General features: G+C 52.4%; 1 protein-coding gene across 5 annotated transcripts in view; it reads right to left on the reverse strand.

Annotated features, from left to right (window-relative positions):
• The window catches only part of CDK18 (cyclin dependent kinase 18), a 28769-nt gene extending 27567 nt beyond the window's left edge, over positions 1–1202 (reverse strand). For 3 of the 5 annotated variants that reach the window (XM_054491831.2, XM_054491818.2, XM_054491783.2), the window contains exon 1: positions 1006–1202. The gene's annotated coding sequence lies outside the window, so the exon portion shown is untranslated. Of the gene's footprint in view, positions 1–923 lie in introns of all 5 variants that reach the window. The other 2 variants (XM_054491825.2, XM_054491792.2) reach the window with 1 other exon arrangement.
• Between the last annotated feature and the right edge of the window lie 14387 nt (positions 1203–15589).

The raw sequence follows: 15589 nt of genomic DNA on the forward strand, positions 1-15589 counted from the left end.
ATGAAGAGAGGCAGGGCTGGTGCCTAGGAGGGTGCTGACCCTGCAGCACAGAAAACCCCTCACTGTCTCTGTAGCCCAACTCCCACCCAGCACAAGGTCTGCAGACACCTTCGGGGAATCCCCGCCCCGCACAGGGCGAAAACAGAGGCCTCCAGTCCAGACCCGATTTTGGATTTCAGATTCCTGATGGTGTCCCTCAACTACAGCAGAATCCTCAAGGCACATCTCCTTAGCCCAACAGGTCACCGCCCACTCCCCCACCCCCGCCCCCCGCCACCCAGCCTCCTTTCCCTCTGCTGTATTAACCCTCTTGCGCCTGCTGATGAGGGTGGAGGGGGGCACTGCCCCTTTGGTCTTCCAGGGTGGAAAGACAGAAGAGGCAGCATTCCCCAGACCCTTGCCTCCCCCGGAACTGGGACCTGCAAGGCTTCACGTGTCCTTCCACGTTCTTCCCAGGGCTCCGGCCTCCCACCCTCTGCCTGCCGCTCTGGAAAGTTCACCAGAGCCCAGGAAGCCCTTCAAGGCAGCGATGTGGCCCCACACTCTCGGGTCCTTTGGTCCCTGGAGACTCCTGACCCTTGCCCTTCCCAGAATGAAGGGAGCTTAGAAAGCGCCTGGTTCGGGACTGGGTGGAAAACTTTGCTTTGTAGGGTTCAGACGGGAGCCCAGGGGCCAAAGTGATCCCAGATGGAGACTCCCTGAGGGGGCGCGGGGTCTGAGATTGCAAAACAGCCCTCCCTCTCAAGCATCTGGAACTTAGGAGTGGCCTTTCGAGGGCACCCCCCACCCCTCAACACACAACACGGTATCACACAGATCACGCCTCGTGATCTCTGCTCTCCCCTCGCCGCTCCGGTATTTCCCTCCAACCTCTCGCCCCAGGGCAAAAGCAAAACTGCGCCTTTAAGAGCCGTTCCGCTTACCTTTGCTCCGTATACCCGGCGCCGCGGTGCCCCCTCCTCCGACCTCCCCCTTCCTCCCCGGCGCACCGCCCGCGGGACTCACAGCGCGTGTCCTGGGGGGCCGCGGTGCGCCCGCTCCCTCTCGGGCACGGGGCAGCTTGCCCTGCTCCGGAAAGGTGAGCAGTTCCCCAGAGAAGCTGCAACCTGAGCTGGCCGAGGAGGAGGTAGAAGGGGAGGGGAAGGGAGGGAGTGGAGGAAGGTGGGGAAGAGGAGGGAAGAGGAGGAGGAGGAGGAAGGAAAATGCCCGGCCCCCGCCAGAGTTTTTCACATGTACAAGTTGACTCCGCCCCCGGCCCTCCCGCCCTGCCCACAGCCGCTACCAATCCCCAGGGCTCCCTCTGCCCGGGTGCCCACCCCTTTCTCCCACTCTGGGAACCAGGGTCCAAGTGCCTCTTCCTGTTTCGTTTCTAAAGCCGGCCCTGAGAGCCTTGGCTAGGGGATGAGGCCTTCTGGACTGGATCACCCCAGGAAACCAAGGCGCCAGGGGTACACTGAGAGTGCCTGTCTATCTCTAAAAGCAGTGCTCCTACCTCTCCTAGTTACCTCCCTGTACCTGGCGCCCTAGGAACGAATGTGCATGGACGGATTTTGGTGGTCATTTTCTTGACAATAGTAGCCCTCGGGCTCCCCTTCTACCCTATCCAGTGGGACTTGCCACTTACCTTTCCGGACAAAGTTCCCACCTCTCCAGGACCTGAATGAAGCCCTTGTTACCAGCCATCATTCCCATTTTCCTCCCCAAAGGATAATTCAACCTGTCCTTTTGGAATTAAGCTCCACAGGATATTTGAGAATCATCCAAGAAGGGTTACAGAATGGCTAGTTCAGCTAGTGGCACTCTCATTTTACAGAAGGGGAAACTGAGGGCCAGCAAAGCAATTGAACTGGCCCAAAGTGCCACAAGAGTTAATGGCGAGCCATGATTAGAACTCAGGCCAATGGCCATTGCACCCACATCATCTGACTTCAAGGATCAAAAAAAACAAAACAAAAATCTGGGGATGGGGGTGAAGGGCACAGTGCCCCATCGCCAGGCCCCTCTCATCTCTGCTTCCTCCTGAGGGCTGTGAGGAGAGGAGGTGTGCCTTGGCTCTATGGCACCTCATCAAGGCGGTCTGTGTCCCCTGCCCTCCCAGAGGGCTTGGCTGCTGCAGTCTGGGGTCTCCCACAGGGAAAGTCTCCTTAGGAGGGGGTGCTCCACAGTGTACATGTGCTTCTACCTGAACCCTTTCCCTGGGGACCGTGAGTTGTTGAGAATAGAACAGTTTCCTTCTGGAAGACATGGGCCTGAAGTCCCACTGTCAGCTGGAGACAGGAGAATGAAGGAAGACACTGGGCCGATGCATGAAAGTGACCTGTGGGTAGTTGACATCTCACAGAGGGCCTCCCAACTCCTTTTTTTACGTTGCTTTCTCTGCCAAGGCATGCAGATTACCTGGGCGCAGCACTTCCTAAAAATGAAACTGCCAAGTGTTGTTGGGGTGCATGGATCCAGAGCCTTTAGGTGTGCAGCAACCTGCCTGGCTCTGTAGTCCAGTGGATGGTGAGAAGCCTGGGGAGCAGGAGGCCATAAAGAGGTTTGGAAGGGGCCGGGAGGGAAAGGGAGAAGGACTATGGCTAAGGAACTGTTTACTGGTGGATTAGAGAGAGTGGGGCCAAAGGGTAGAGTTTCAAGGAACTAGGGGAGTGAAGTCAAGAGGTCTCCACAAACACTTTCTCAACATCTCTTATGTGCCAAATGATAGCCAGGGCTCTGGGCACATAAGATGAATATAACCCAGTCCCTGCCCTCAAGAAGCTCATGGTGTAATGGGGCGGGGAAGCAAACAGTTAGGATGCTATAGGAGGGGGCTTAGTGTTACGGATGCCTGGGAGGAGCTGTTCTGCTTGAGGTGAGGGTTACAGGATGAGGGGACAAGAGAGGGGAGGAAGGGTTTTCCCTGTTTTTTCCAGGAGGGGTAATCCCTTGTGCAGAGTGCAGGGGTGACAGAATATGGACCCACAGTTCCATGAGGTCAGAACTTAAAGTCTGGGGTGGAGGTGACACTGTAGAGGCAGGCAGGTGCTGGGTCCTGAAGACCCCCAATGTGGAGGCTGATCCTAGTGGAAAATGAGAATGAGCTTAGACCACACAGCAGCAGCAGGGAGGAGAGGAGGGAACTGATTTGAGAGATAGGTAGAAGACAGGGTCATGGAGCCTTGTGACTATTGGATTCTAGAAGATAAGGGAGCCAAGAGTGTCAAGATTGGAAGCACTGATATGGTAGGCTGAGTGGGACCTTGGAGCTTCTTAAGTGAGCCTTGATTCCCAGCACCTCCTTAGATTGCTCTGTGAACTTGGGCAAGCGAGCTAACCTTTCTGAGGCCATCTGTAGAACAAAGTTGCTAAAATCAATCTTGTATGGTTGTTGTACATATTAGGGTAATGTATGCTAAGGGCCTGGCATAGGACTTGGCTCATAATGGAGAACTCAATAGATAGTAAATATAATTACCATCATTCATGCATTCAACAAACATTTATTGAACACCTGCTATGTGACAAGGACTATACTGGATCCTTGCATTCGATAGATGATTTTAAGTCTGAGCTCCTATTCTCATGTAGTTCACTGTTCAGGCGGAGAAAGATATGCAGAGGCAGTCACCTACCAAGGCAATATGGGCTGAGCAGAGGAAGAAGCCCTTCACTCTGCCCAAGAGAATTTGGGAGAGCTCCACAGAGGAGAGATGACAGCTGAAATGATGTAGGGCCAGCCACCTGCTCGGAGCCTGTCACATCACCCCCTGCCCCACCACCACCACATGGGATTGCTTCAGAGTCTCTGAAAGCTTCAGTTTTGAAGCATCATCTTGCTTCTCAGGGTTGAAGGAAGAGGATGAACTGCAGGTGGGCATCTATATGGAGCCCAGAGAATGGCACATCAAGCTTTGGCCACCCCAGGAAAGGGCAAGTGCAGATGGGAGGTGGGAGGGGGAACCAGATAAGAGCGACCCTGGGCAGGGCTTACTAGCTGGATAGGGAGTCCATGATATGCAGTCATACACATCAGTGGCCTGTGCATGTGTGCTCTTTGGGTCATCCTAATTTTTCTGCTTCTCATCTGCACCATTTCAAAAATTCCCTCTGAACACCTTGGTGTCCCCTGCCCTCCAATGCCAACTTTCTGTGCATCTTGCAATAAGCCAAACACAGTAGAAGCAGCACTACCTAGGACTTCCACTAAGGAGGGGCTCCTTCCCTGCTGCCTTACCAAGCAATACTTTGAGCTTTAAAGCCACATAAACTGTGTGACCTTGGGCAGTTACTGACGTATCTGACTTCCTTTCCTGTCCATAACATGGAGATGGTAATAGTCCCTCTCTCATGGGGCCGTTGTGAGGTTTCAATAAGATGTAAACTTGGCACCCAATCAATGCTGTTTCTCTTTTCTGCAGCCCATTAACTCCCTCCTTGCAGAGGGACAGACAACAGACCCTCAGCTGGGGGTTTCCCTGGCACCCCAGCCCCTGGGCCCCATCCCCTGTGGACCCTGCAGCCCCTTCCCCTCTGCTAGTCTAATGGATCTGTGGCATCTCCGGGAGGCCCTGGTCACCCTAGCCATGTAGCAGTGTAATGCTGGCAGGCCTGAGCAGCATGACAATGGTGGCCCCAGCAGCAGCTCAGCCCACTGCCCGCTCTGCTCCTGTCTCTCCTCCCCACTGCCAGTGACATGCCACTGCTCTGCAGATAGGACAGGCGTCCCTGGGTGCCTGAGGGCTGAGCCGGGAAGCTGGAAACAGCTCTCCCTCACAGACTGTGTGGGCAGTGCATTTGAATAGCATCTGAAAAACCAAAGTTCAAGCCCGCCCCACTTTCCCCTGGGAGGCACAGCATCCAGACAGGGAGAGTTCAGCCAACAGAGAATCTCTTTTCTGCACATTGTCAGGGGCTCCCTTCCCCTCTGGCCCTATATCCAAGCAGGCACAGTCTCTGAAAGCACTGCAGGGACATTTGGGAGGCCGGAGACTTGACTCTGCCCCTAAGGTGCAGAAATCACTTTGTTTATCTGGGCCTCTGTTTTCTTCTATAGCAAAAGGGGAATAGTGTGAATACCTGCCTTTCAGGATGTGAGAACTAAATGCAAAGGTGACTGTGAAAGTGCTTTGCACACTGTAGAACGACCTGCCTGTATATGAGATCATTAGTGTTTGTCCAAAGGGCCCTTCTTAGGGTTCCAGGAATCAAGTAAAGACATGAGAAATGAGAAGCTAAGTGAGAACAGAGAAACTCACCTCAACAGCCTGCCCTTGGCAGGCAGGAGGGAGATTGGCAGCAGAGACCTGAAGATGGACTGACCCATTATGGCCTAGCTAGTTAGAGGTCTGTGAGTCATTGGGACAGCAGGACTTGGCTAGACTGAGCCAACTCTTACTCCTCCTCTGGCTAAACCTAGGCCATTGTTTTCCAGTGATTTATGAGAAGTGGGGATGATTAGGAGAAAAATATCATTTACCTGGTTGCAGTGTGATTCCAGCAGACAGCCTGGGACTTTCTGCTTTATCACTGCACCAAGTGTCATATCCTCCCTTCGCTATTTGTGGTGAAAGTACAGGCATGTGTGCACTCATGCATGTGTTTACACATGTGCACGCACGTGCACGCACACACACACACATGCCATTCTAGACTTCAGATGAGGCAACAGCTGCATCCCCAGAGGGTTCTAGGACAGGGTGGACCCATAAATAGAGTCAGCCAATCACAGACCAGTTGACCCTAGCAACTATCAAACCAATTAGAACCCCACCACTGTATCCAGTGGTGCCTTCCAAACTTACACACACACACACACACACACACACACACACCCCACCCCCTTCAGGTTGATGCATTGCCGTGACAACAGAATCACCACACAAAGCTGGTGTAAAAGGGAAAGTGGTCCTTAGGAACAAGACTAGAAGAGTCTTTGGGGTGAGGCTGCAGGCCACACTGGCTGGGGTGGGCCACTGAGAGGACCCCTATGCAGGGTGGGGGAGGAGAGACAGCTGGTTTACCTGGGCTTTCTAAGCCCATTCTTTACCCCTGGGTCTCTGTCTGCTCACCTAGAGAATGGGGTCAAAGACTCCTACTTGGTTTATAGTGAAATATAATGAAATTATTTCTCAACTAATAGATAGGGACAGGAACCGTAGATTTTCTTTTCAGGAAACCTTAAGAATTTTGAGACTTTTGGACCAAGAGAGTTGATTGATCCCCAGGAAGACCTAAAACCAAACCCTAAAACCCAGCTCATGAGTTCATTGGACAGTTGGATCTCAGTTCAGTTTGAAAGCAGTTACTCAATATCTGCCATGGGCCAAGCACAGGTGCTGATTTCAGCCATAGCCAGGTAGCCCTTGAGGAGCCAGTTGAACACTTTGATGAAGACTTTTAGAAATGCTCCGGAGGCCTGTTGGATGGGCCTGGAGACAAGTGCTCTGGAGGTGGCTGACCGGGAAAGACTTTGCTCAGGGCCAAGGAAGAAGGCCGAGGTTTGAACCCTGCAGGCCCCACTGGCCCACTGGCCTTTAGCTTCCAGGCCCCACACCCCACCTTCAGACAGATGCCAGAGTGGCCTTAACCTTAGTCATTGGCCAGTCTGCCAGTGGCTCCTCCTCTGCCCAGTTGCTGCCGGTAGCTCCCCAACAGGTGGCCTTTGGGTCCCCAACCCCTCTTTCAGAATCTGATGAAATCTGAGGAATCAAAACACATATGCACAACATTTTCTGTTCATTTTCAGGAGCTATGGGCCTCCTTGTGCTCATTCACAGACTCCCTTATGGAATATGGATCCCCTGCCTCCCTCGTCAGCTCATCCTGATTTTCTCCCTCTCTTGTTGTGTCCAGCCACATCAAACTATGAGTACTTCTCTTATACATACCACTGTGTTTCACTGCTTCATGCCTTGGCACATGTTCCCACCTATAGGAGAGGTTCCCTCCTTCACCACTTACCTAGTAAACTCCTATTCGTTCTTCAAAACCCAGCTCAAGAGTCACCACCTCCTTGACACACACAGGCTCAATGTTGTCTACACAGGCTTGATGACTCCCCAGTCAGAAGCATGTCTGTTCGACATACTTCTCTCACTGTGTGCCTCCCAGTGCTTGGGGGCTCCATGTCTTCCTCCTTTACTGGGCTGAGAGCTTCCTGTGGCCAGAGACTATATCGTTAGCCTTTGTATGCCCAGGACTAGTATATATCAGGTGCTCACCGGTGTCTAGGACAGGGGTCCCCAACTCCTGGCTGCCTGTTAGGAACCGGGCCACACAGCAGGAGGTGAGCAGCGAGCAAGCAAGCAAAGCTTCATCTGTATTTACAGCCGCTCCCCGTCACTCACATTCCCACCTGAGCTCTGCCTTCTATCATATCAGTGGCAGCATTAGATTCTCATAGGAGCATGAAGCCTGTTGTGAACTGCGCATGTGAGGGATCTAGGTTGCATGCTCCTTATGAGAATCTAATGCCTGATGATCTGTCTTTGTCTCCCATCACCCCCAGATGGGACCATCTAGTTACGGGAAAACAAGCTCAGGGCTCCCATTGATTCTACATGATGGTGAGTTGTATAATCATTTCATTGTATATTACAATGTAATAATAATAGAAACAGAGTGCACACTAAATGTAATGCGCTTTAATCATCCTGAAATCATCTCCCTGCCCGGTCCGTGAAAAAAACTGTTTTCCATGAAACTGGTCCCTGGTGCCAAAAAGGTTAGGTGCCACTGGTCTAGAGAACCAACACGGCAGAACTGAATTGGCAGAGGAAGCAAAGCTGATGAAGGAAGAAGAGAACAAGCAGACCAGAAGTTAGGACAGGAGCAAGGGGAAGAGAGGTGCTGGAGAGGAAAGGGGAGTCAGGAGGTGCCTACAGAGCAAGACTGAAAGACATCATTGAATTTGGCAACTAGGAAGCCATTGGTAGGGTGGCCATAGGCCCAGTTTGCCTAGGATTCTGCCAGTTCTAGCATTGAAAGTCCTGGGCAAACAGAGATGGTTGGTAGCCCTAGATTGGTGACTTTAACAAGGGCAATTCTGGAGACGGGAGTAGGGCAGAGGCCTGAATGGTGGGCTGAGGGATGAATGGAAGGCAGGAGAGGGAGACTGGGAGAATTGGTGGCTGCTGAGCTGTTTGGCTGAGCTGAAAGGAGGCAGGAGCTAAGGACCGTGCCGGTGTCCTGGCCCTTCTCTCCTGCCCACCGCCAACCCCCTCCCTGGAGAGAAAGCAAACACAGCTGCCGTCAGGAACACTGTGTACACCCTTAATGAATTCTTCTTGAAGGCTCCAAGCCCACCACCTGGGTCGCCCAACTAGTCCCGCACCACCCCAATCCCCGCTGGACCAGCGGTTCTCCATTTTCTGACTTCCTGCGGTAAGTATTCGGGGGTTTTATCCAGTTGGCGCAATGGATCCTGCTTGGACTGGGGATGGCTCTTCTCTTCTTTTGAACTGTTATTTACAAGTCTCATTTGTCTTTGCATATTAATAGATTGTCTGTCTAATTTGATTCTGAACTTTTTTTTTTGAGACCGAGTCTCGCTCTGTTGCTCAGGCTGGAGTGCAGTGGCGTGATCTCAGCTCGCTGCAACCTCTGCCTCCTGGGTTCAAGCAATTCTTGTGTCTTGGCCTCCCAAGTAGCTGGGATTATAGGTGCCCACCACCACACCCAGCTAATTTTTGTATTTTTAGTAGAGATGAGGTTTCACTATGTTGCCCAAGCTGGTCTTGAACTTCAGACCTCAGGTGATCCACCCACCTTGGCCTCCCAAAGTGCTAGGATTACAGGCATGAGCACCTTGCCGCCAGACTCTGAACTTCTTGAAGGCGGGGATCATGCCCGTCCTCACTGCCTCCCTTCTTTCCCTCTCTTTCCCCTTTCCTTCCTTCAGTAAACACTAATTAAGTGGTGTTTGAATTCAGTAGTTGTGATTGCCACAGTTCCTGCCCTCAGGCACCTCACAGTCTGGATTCCAGCCTCCTAAATGGGAGAGTTTTATATCCCTGAGCAGCAGAAGAGGGTCCTTGCAGGGCTTTAGTGAGTCTGAAAACCCATTACATTATATGCCAACATTGTGAGTGTGTATGAGTGTGTATGTGTGTGTTATGTGAGATAGAGAAGCAGAGACTGTCTGTTTCTAAAGAGAGAATCTCAGCTGGGTGCGGTGGCTTATGCCTGTAATACCAGCACTTTGGGAGGCAGAGGCAGGTGGATTGCTTGAGATCAGGAGTTCGAGATCAGTCTGGTGACACCCTATCTCTACAAAAAAATGCAAAAATTAGCCCAGCATAGTGGTGCATACCTGTAGTCCCAGGTACTCAGGAAGCTGAGTTGGGAGAATCACTTGAACCTGGGAGGCAGAGGTTGCAGTGAGCTGAGATTGTACCTCTGCACTCCAGCCTGGGCGACAAAGCAAGACCCTGTCAGAGAGAGAGAGAGAGAGAGAGAGAGAAAGAGAGAGAGAGAGAGAGAGAGAGAAAGAGAGAGAGAGAGAGAGAGAGAGAGAAGCTCTACAAATTAACATGTTCAAGTGGAATCAATCTGCCATATTCAAGTCCTATATATGTGATATGAGCAAATTATTTGGCACTCTGTACCTCTATTCCCTCATCTGTGAAATGGGGGTAATATAGCACCCTTCTCATAGGGCCATGATGAGGGTTAGATGGGATAGGTATATAAATTTAACATAGATCTTGGAACATACTAAGAGGAAAATTAACACTAGCTATTGTTCTTTTTGAGAGAGAGGAACTTTTGTGAAATTCTCAAAAGCTTCCAAGGGTCACTGGTCCAGTGAGTGAGCAACCTGCTTGCTGAACGTGGCGTCCCACTGGGACAGGTGCTAAGGGGAGTTAGTCTGAGGTGCACTTGAGGCACCTTGAACTTTCCCTCTGCATCTCCCAACCCCCAAGTAGCTCAGGACCCTGCTCTAAACAGCCACTCAGGAGGAAAGACCATTTGAATGGACCGTCCCCAGTGCCACTGAATAGCGTGTCCAGGTTAAAACACATGTTAGGAGAGAAATCAGAACTCTGCTTCCCCCAGGGGAATGGATTTTAAAAGAAAAAGAAAAGAAAAGAAGGCCTTTGCTCTTGATCACATTAAAAGCAATAGCCTCCACAGCAATTAGGCACTCGTAAATTACACAGCCTGCCTCTGTCAGCTGGCTCCACACTATCTCATTAGCCAGGGTGCCGAGAGACACTGCACACCCTGCTGGGAGCCGCCTCATTGCCAAGTTCCTGCTCCATAATTAAACACAAAATCCCAACCTCGTGGAGGCACCCGCTGCCCCTCCTGTGGGGGACAGAGAGGCAGTGGGGGAGGGACAGAGCCAAGGTGAGGCCTTGCTTCTAGGAGTGAGCTGTGAGCAGACAGCCCAGGGCTCTCCCATGACCTTGGGAGGGGATTTGGGACAGGAAGTGAAAGGGCACGGAATGAGAGGAGGGAGTCCCACCTTCTTCCTACCTGAACGCCTGAGACCAAGAGAGCAAATGGGCCACATTGGCTTCTGCAGGAGATTCTGAGGTTCAACTTTAAGAAATGAGGTCCTAGAAAGAGGGTAATTGTCTGAGATCATCTACTCACTCCACTGCCCACATCTGAGCATACCCACATAGACTCCATCGGTTTGGAGCCAGACAAGGGCTGATGAGATGCATGCTGGGGCCCTGTCAGGTTGCTAGACAAGGTGGCCCCCAAAGGGCCTTGTAGCCAGAACTGGGGTAAGGGGTGGCCAGCTGGCAGGTGCACAGGATGCCCTTGGAAAGTATCAAGATGTGTGGTTGGAGAAATTGTTTGGGGCCAGGTGCAGTGGCTCGTGCCTCTAATCCCAGCACTTTGGGAGACTGAGGCAGGAGGACTGCTTGAGTCCAGGAGTTTGTGATCAGCCTGGGCAACAACATAGTGAGGCATAGTGTCCCTCCCCCACTGCCTCCCTGCCAGGCCCCAACCCCTCTTTCTACCATAAGTTAAAAAAAATTAGGCCGGTGTAGTGGCTCACACCTGTAATCCCAGTTTTTGGGAGGCTGAGGCAGGTGGATCGCTTGAGGCCAGGAGTCGAGACCAGCCTGGCCAACGCGGCAGAACCCCATCTATACTAAAAGTACGAAACTTAGCCAGGCATGGTGGCACAAGCCTATAATCCCAGCTACTCGGGAGGCTGAGGCAGGAGAATTGCTTGAACCCGGGATGCCAAGGTTGCAATGAGCTGAGATCACACCACTGCACTCCAGCCTGGGTGACAGAGCAAGACCCTGATTCAAAAGAAAAAAAAAATTAGCCAGGCATGGTGGCGTGTTCCTGTGGTCCCAACTGCTGGGGAGGCTGAGGTGGGAAGATTACCTGAGCCCAGGAGGTCAAGGGTACAGAAAGCTGTGATCGCACCACTGCACTCCAGTCCGGGTGACAGAATAAGACCCCGTCTCTAAAAAAAGAAAAGGAAAGGAAAAAAGAAATTGTTTGACAAGTGTGTAAGCTGTAAGTGAGCCCCTCACTGTGGTGACTTCTCTAATGACAAGCTGGTGGGACTGGCTGCACAGCAGGGCTCTTGCTTGCTGGGTGAGGAACACAGACCAGATTGGGGAGGGGAGAGGGACCAAGGCTGGCCCCGGCAGTTCTTCTCTGCCCACCTCACAAAGCCCTTGGCATCTCTTCTAAACCTATTTTGAACAAATATTTAAAAGATGTCCCCATGAAGCGGTGACAAGTGATTAGCCTGCCCTGCTTGCCCACTTGTCTCCTGCCAACTGTGACCACCAGGGAGGATGGAGAAGATGCTCCAGGCTTCTGAATCCCACCCAACTGCTTCTGCCAGGGAGAGTCAGGATGGGAGCAGAAGCAGAGGAGAGAGGGCAGCTGCCTGGCGCCTGGGGAGGGGAGCATCCCCACCTGCATCCCCATCTCTGAGTTCTCTGGTCGTCCCACCTGGGCAGCTTGGGCCGGGATGACGCCAGGCTCCAGCTCCAGCCGCTGGATCTTGATAGGGAAGGACAGAGCCTGAGAGAAAATCGTGCAACACAGGGAAGCAGGCGAGTTTACTGGAGACAGAGACAGGGGACCCAGAGGCCAGAGCCTCTGAAACCAGGGCATGGGTAGAAGATGTGGATGCTATTTGGCAGACATTTGCATGGCATTTTATGTTAAAACTGAACCGCTGCATTGGTGCCGGTATTCAGCTAGAGCCCAGGGAACTAACTCTGCTGACAGCATCAGAAAAGTGCACAGAAACTCCCCCAGCCCCTGCCCTTCTCTCCTGGTGGTTCTTCTGGCTCCAGTTGGCCCCAGGCCAACACTGATTTTTGGCCCCAGACCTTGCCTCCCCCACTCACTCTTTGCCTCCCTCCATCCTAGGGGCAGGGGTGAGGACAGACTTGTGGTGGTGACTCACAGTGTTGTCCTCTGAGGTTAGCACAGCCCAGAGAAATGCCCGGGCAGGCTGTGCTCCTCTCACTCCTCACTCAGAAGCTCAGTTTGAGAAGCAGCCCTTAGCCAGGCTTGGGACCTGTGCCCAAGACTGAGGAGAGACAGCTGTGATGCCCCCACCTCAGCCTGGAGGCACCAAGTTCCCTTGCCTGCGGGACCAGCACAGAGTCCTTAGCCGAGTCCTGGGGATATTGTTTCCTGGAGTTGCAATTAATTTCCCTCATTTCCTTCCAGACCAGCTTCCCCTTTCCCTGAAGCCTGGGAGGGGCTGGGACCCACAGAGCAGCCAGGTGTGGCCCCAGGGATAGGAGTGGGGCCTGGCAGAACAGGGAGGGGTCAGGACCTGGGAACAGTCTGGACAGCTGCAAGGTGGGAACCACATCGGGACCAGTGAGGAAGAGGTTGGGGTTTAGACTCACACTTCCTTTTCCTCTCGGCTGAGCCCTGGGACCAGAATGGTTCGAGTTACCAGGGCCTCCCGGGAATGCAAGCGGAGTGATGGGGCAGATATTGGGCCTGTTCAGCTCAGACACCCCTGAATGATCAGCGAGACTCAGGGGCCCACACCCACATGAACAGGTATATCCAACTAAAATGCACCTGAGTGTGTCAGTTACTACCAGGTGTCACTATCTGAGTGGCCAGGCAGTGGTACCTGGTAAGTTTCCCTGGTACAATACCTGAATATATCAAGCTGCCTCCAAATCAGACCATTATGCCAAATGTCCTGGCAAGAAAGACATACTCCAGGGGGCCACTCCTCCAGGGGCCAGCCTAGCTCTGCAGGTTGGTATCTGGCAGTACCTGGTATAGCCAGGGAAACAAAGGGATTTGTCAGCCAGAATCTGTTCTTCCCCAGGCCTACTATTTGCTCTGGGAGCTCTCCCGTGGGTCCCCTGGGGCACTGATGTTTCTCAGCATGTCTTCCCTAGGATCCCAGCCATTCATGATCCCACAACTGACTTTGCTCTTAGTCAAACAGCTGGTGACTGAACCTGATCCAATATTTACTCCTGGAAAGAGGGCAAAGGGGCAGGTGTCACTCCAGGCAGCCTGGAGCTGCAGTTGGCTGGGTCTGGGGGAGGGGAAGGGAGGGTTTGCTATTTTCTCTGGTGCCAGAGGCTTTCTCAGACCTTGGGTATTCCCCACCTAACCATCTGCCTCCTCTTCCTGACATGGGCTGGGGAAGGGACTGGAAGGGAGCTTTGTCCCCAGGGAGCTGTCCCTGAGAGGGGTGAAGCCAAGTAGATGAGGAACCTCAGCCGGGAGGTGAGAAACCCAGACCACCAACTTGAGAGGAGAAGGAGCCTCCCCAGCGGGGGACTTGCAGGGAAAGGAGGCCGTCCTGCAGGAAGGGGCAGCCTGCAGGATGCCTGCAGGTTTCCCTAAAAGGGGATGGGAAGGAGGAAAGACCAGGGACTGGAGTGAGACCCTCAGTGAGGAATGGAAGTGGGTGGTCCATGAGTACCAGGGCCACGGCTGCCACCTCAGAAAGGAGTCAGGCCACGGCCACTCCAGAAATCTGGTGAATCCAGAAACTTGGTGATTTCCCCACCCTTGGCATTGTAATCAAATTCTCCCTGGTGTGATTAGCAATGAATCTTGGAACTCAAAGTGTGATTTCAGGGAGAGGCAGCCAGGAGCTCTCCCTTACCAGTACAGCCTCGGGGAGAAGCCCTAGGGACAGTGAATTTGGCGTGCTTCAAAAGCAGCAAGCGCAGGTGGGGTGGGGCTTGCTGAGGAGAGAGGGTGGGGGCAGGGAGGGGGCAGTGGTGTGCTGTCCTGAGGAGAACGGGCTTTGCCATGCACCTACTGTGTGTCAGGCACCTTATATACCAGACTACAGTGAATCTTCAGGACAACACGAAGTCGCTGTTGTTAGCCAATTTGACAGATGAGCAAACTGAGGCTCACAGAGGTTATGTACTGTCCTAGTCACTCAGTGTGAGGCAGAGCATCCAGGTCTGAGTCCCAAGCATGTGTGCCTTTTGTAACAGCTCCAGACCCAGGGAGATTCCCGACCCAGGGAGGGATGCCAGCAGCCCAGCGCGGGGCAAGTCAAACTCGGGAGGGCGTCTCCGCCACACCTCAGCGTGCCCATCCTCTGGGGCATGCCTGCTTCCTGGCAGCCCCTAAAGACTCTGAATCAGAGGCAACGCCACTCAAGAGAGGACATAGGCTCTGACCTCAGAAGACTCTGGATTCCGATGCTACTCATGAGCAGATGTGACATTGGGCAAGCCATCCACAAAGAGAACCTCGTCATGCCTTCGTCTAAGGTTGTTTCGTAATTAAATGAGATAATGCATATAACACGGACCACATGTGGTGGCTCACACCTGTAATCCCAGCACTTTGGAAAGCTGAATGGGGAGGATCACTTGAGCCCAAGAATTCAGGACCAGTCTGGGCAACATGGTGAGACTCTGTCCCTACAAAAAATTTAAAAATTAGCCAGGCATGATGGCACGTGTCTGTAGTCCCAGCTACATGGGAGGCTGAGGTGGGAGGATCACTTGAGCCTCGGAGATCAAGGCTGCAGTGAGCCGTGATTGTGCCACTGAACTCCAGCCTGGGTGACAGAGTGAGATTCTGTCTCAAAAAATAAATTCATTAATTAATTTAATTAAATAAAAAACTTGGCACATAGTAGGTGCTTAAGAAATGATAGTTCTCTGCAGGGCTGGCTTCAGTGGGCACGCATCATGCAGTCTATCAGGGCCTGTGCTCAGAAAGGCCCCATACTCAGAGGGCCTCCTGCTTGTTTTAATGCTTTATTGTTCTCTTGTTTAAATTCTTAATACTTTTTCAACAAGGAGCCTTGCATTTTCATTTTGCATCAGATCCTGCAAATTATCTAGCCCATGTGGGTTATTGGTGTGGGTTTCGTTCCTTGAATCCAGAAAGGACTACCTGTGACCCACACTATGAAACAAGCCACCATTTCATCATTTCATGATTTTGTCTGCCCAGGAAATGCTTCTCTGCTTATCCTCCGTGCATCTAGCTGTTGCTTATAAGAAATCAGAGTGAGCCAGACAGAACCGCAACTCTCCTTCGGCCCCCAGCACCTCCAGGGAGATGAAAGCAGATCATACCCCTGCTTGTTCTGAGGAGAGGGACTTTTGAGGGAGAATCTTGAGCCCTGGTTTCTGGCAATGAAGGGTGGTCT

This window comes from Pongo pygmaeus, chromosome 1 (genome assembly GCF_028885625.2).
Source record: "Pongo pygmaeus isolate AG05252 chromosome 1, NHGRI_mPonPyg2-v2.0_pri, whole genome shotgun sequence".
Lineage (NCBI taxonomy): Eukaryota > Metazoa > Chordata > Mammalia > Primates > Hominidae > Pongo > Pongo pygmaeus.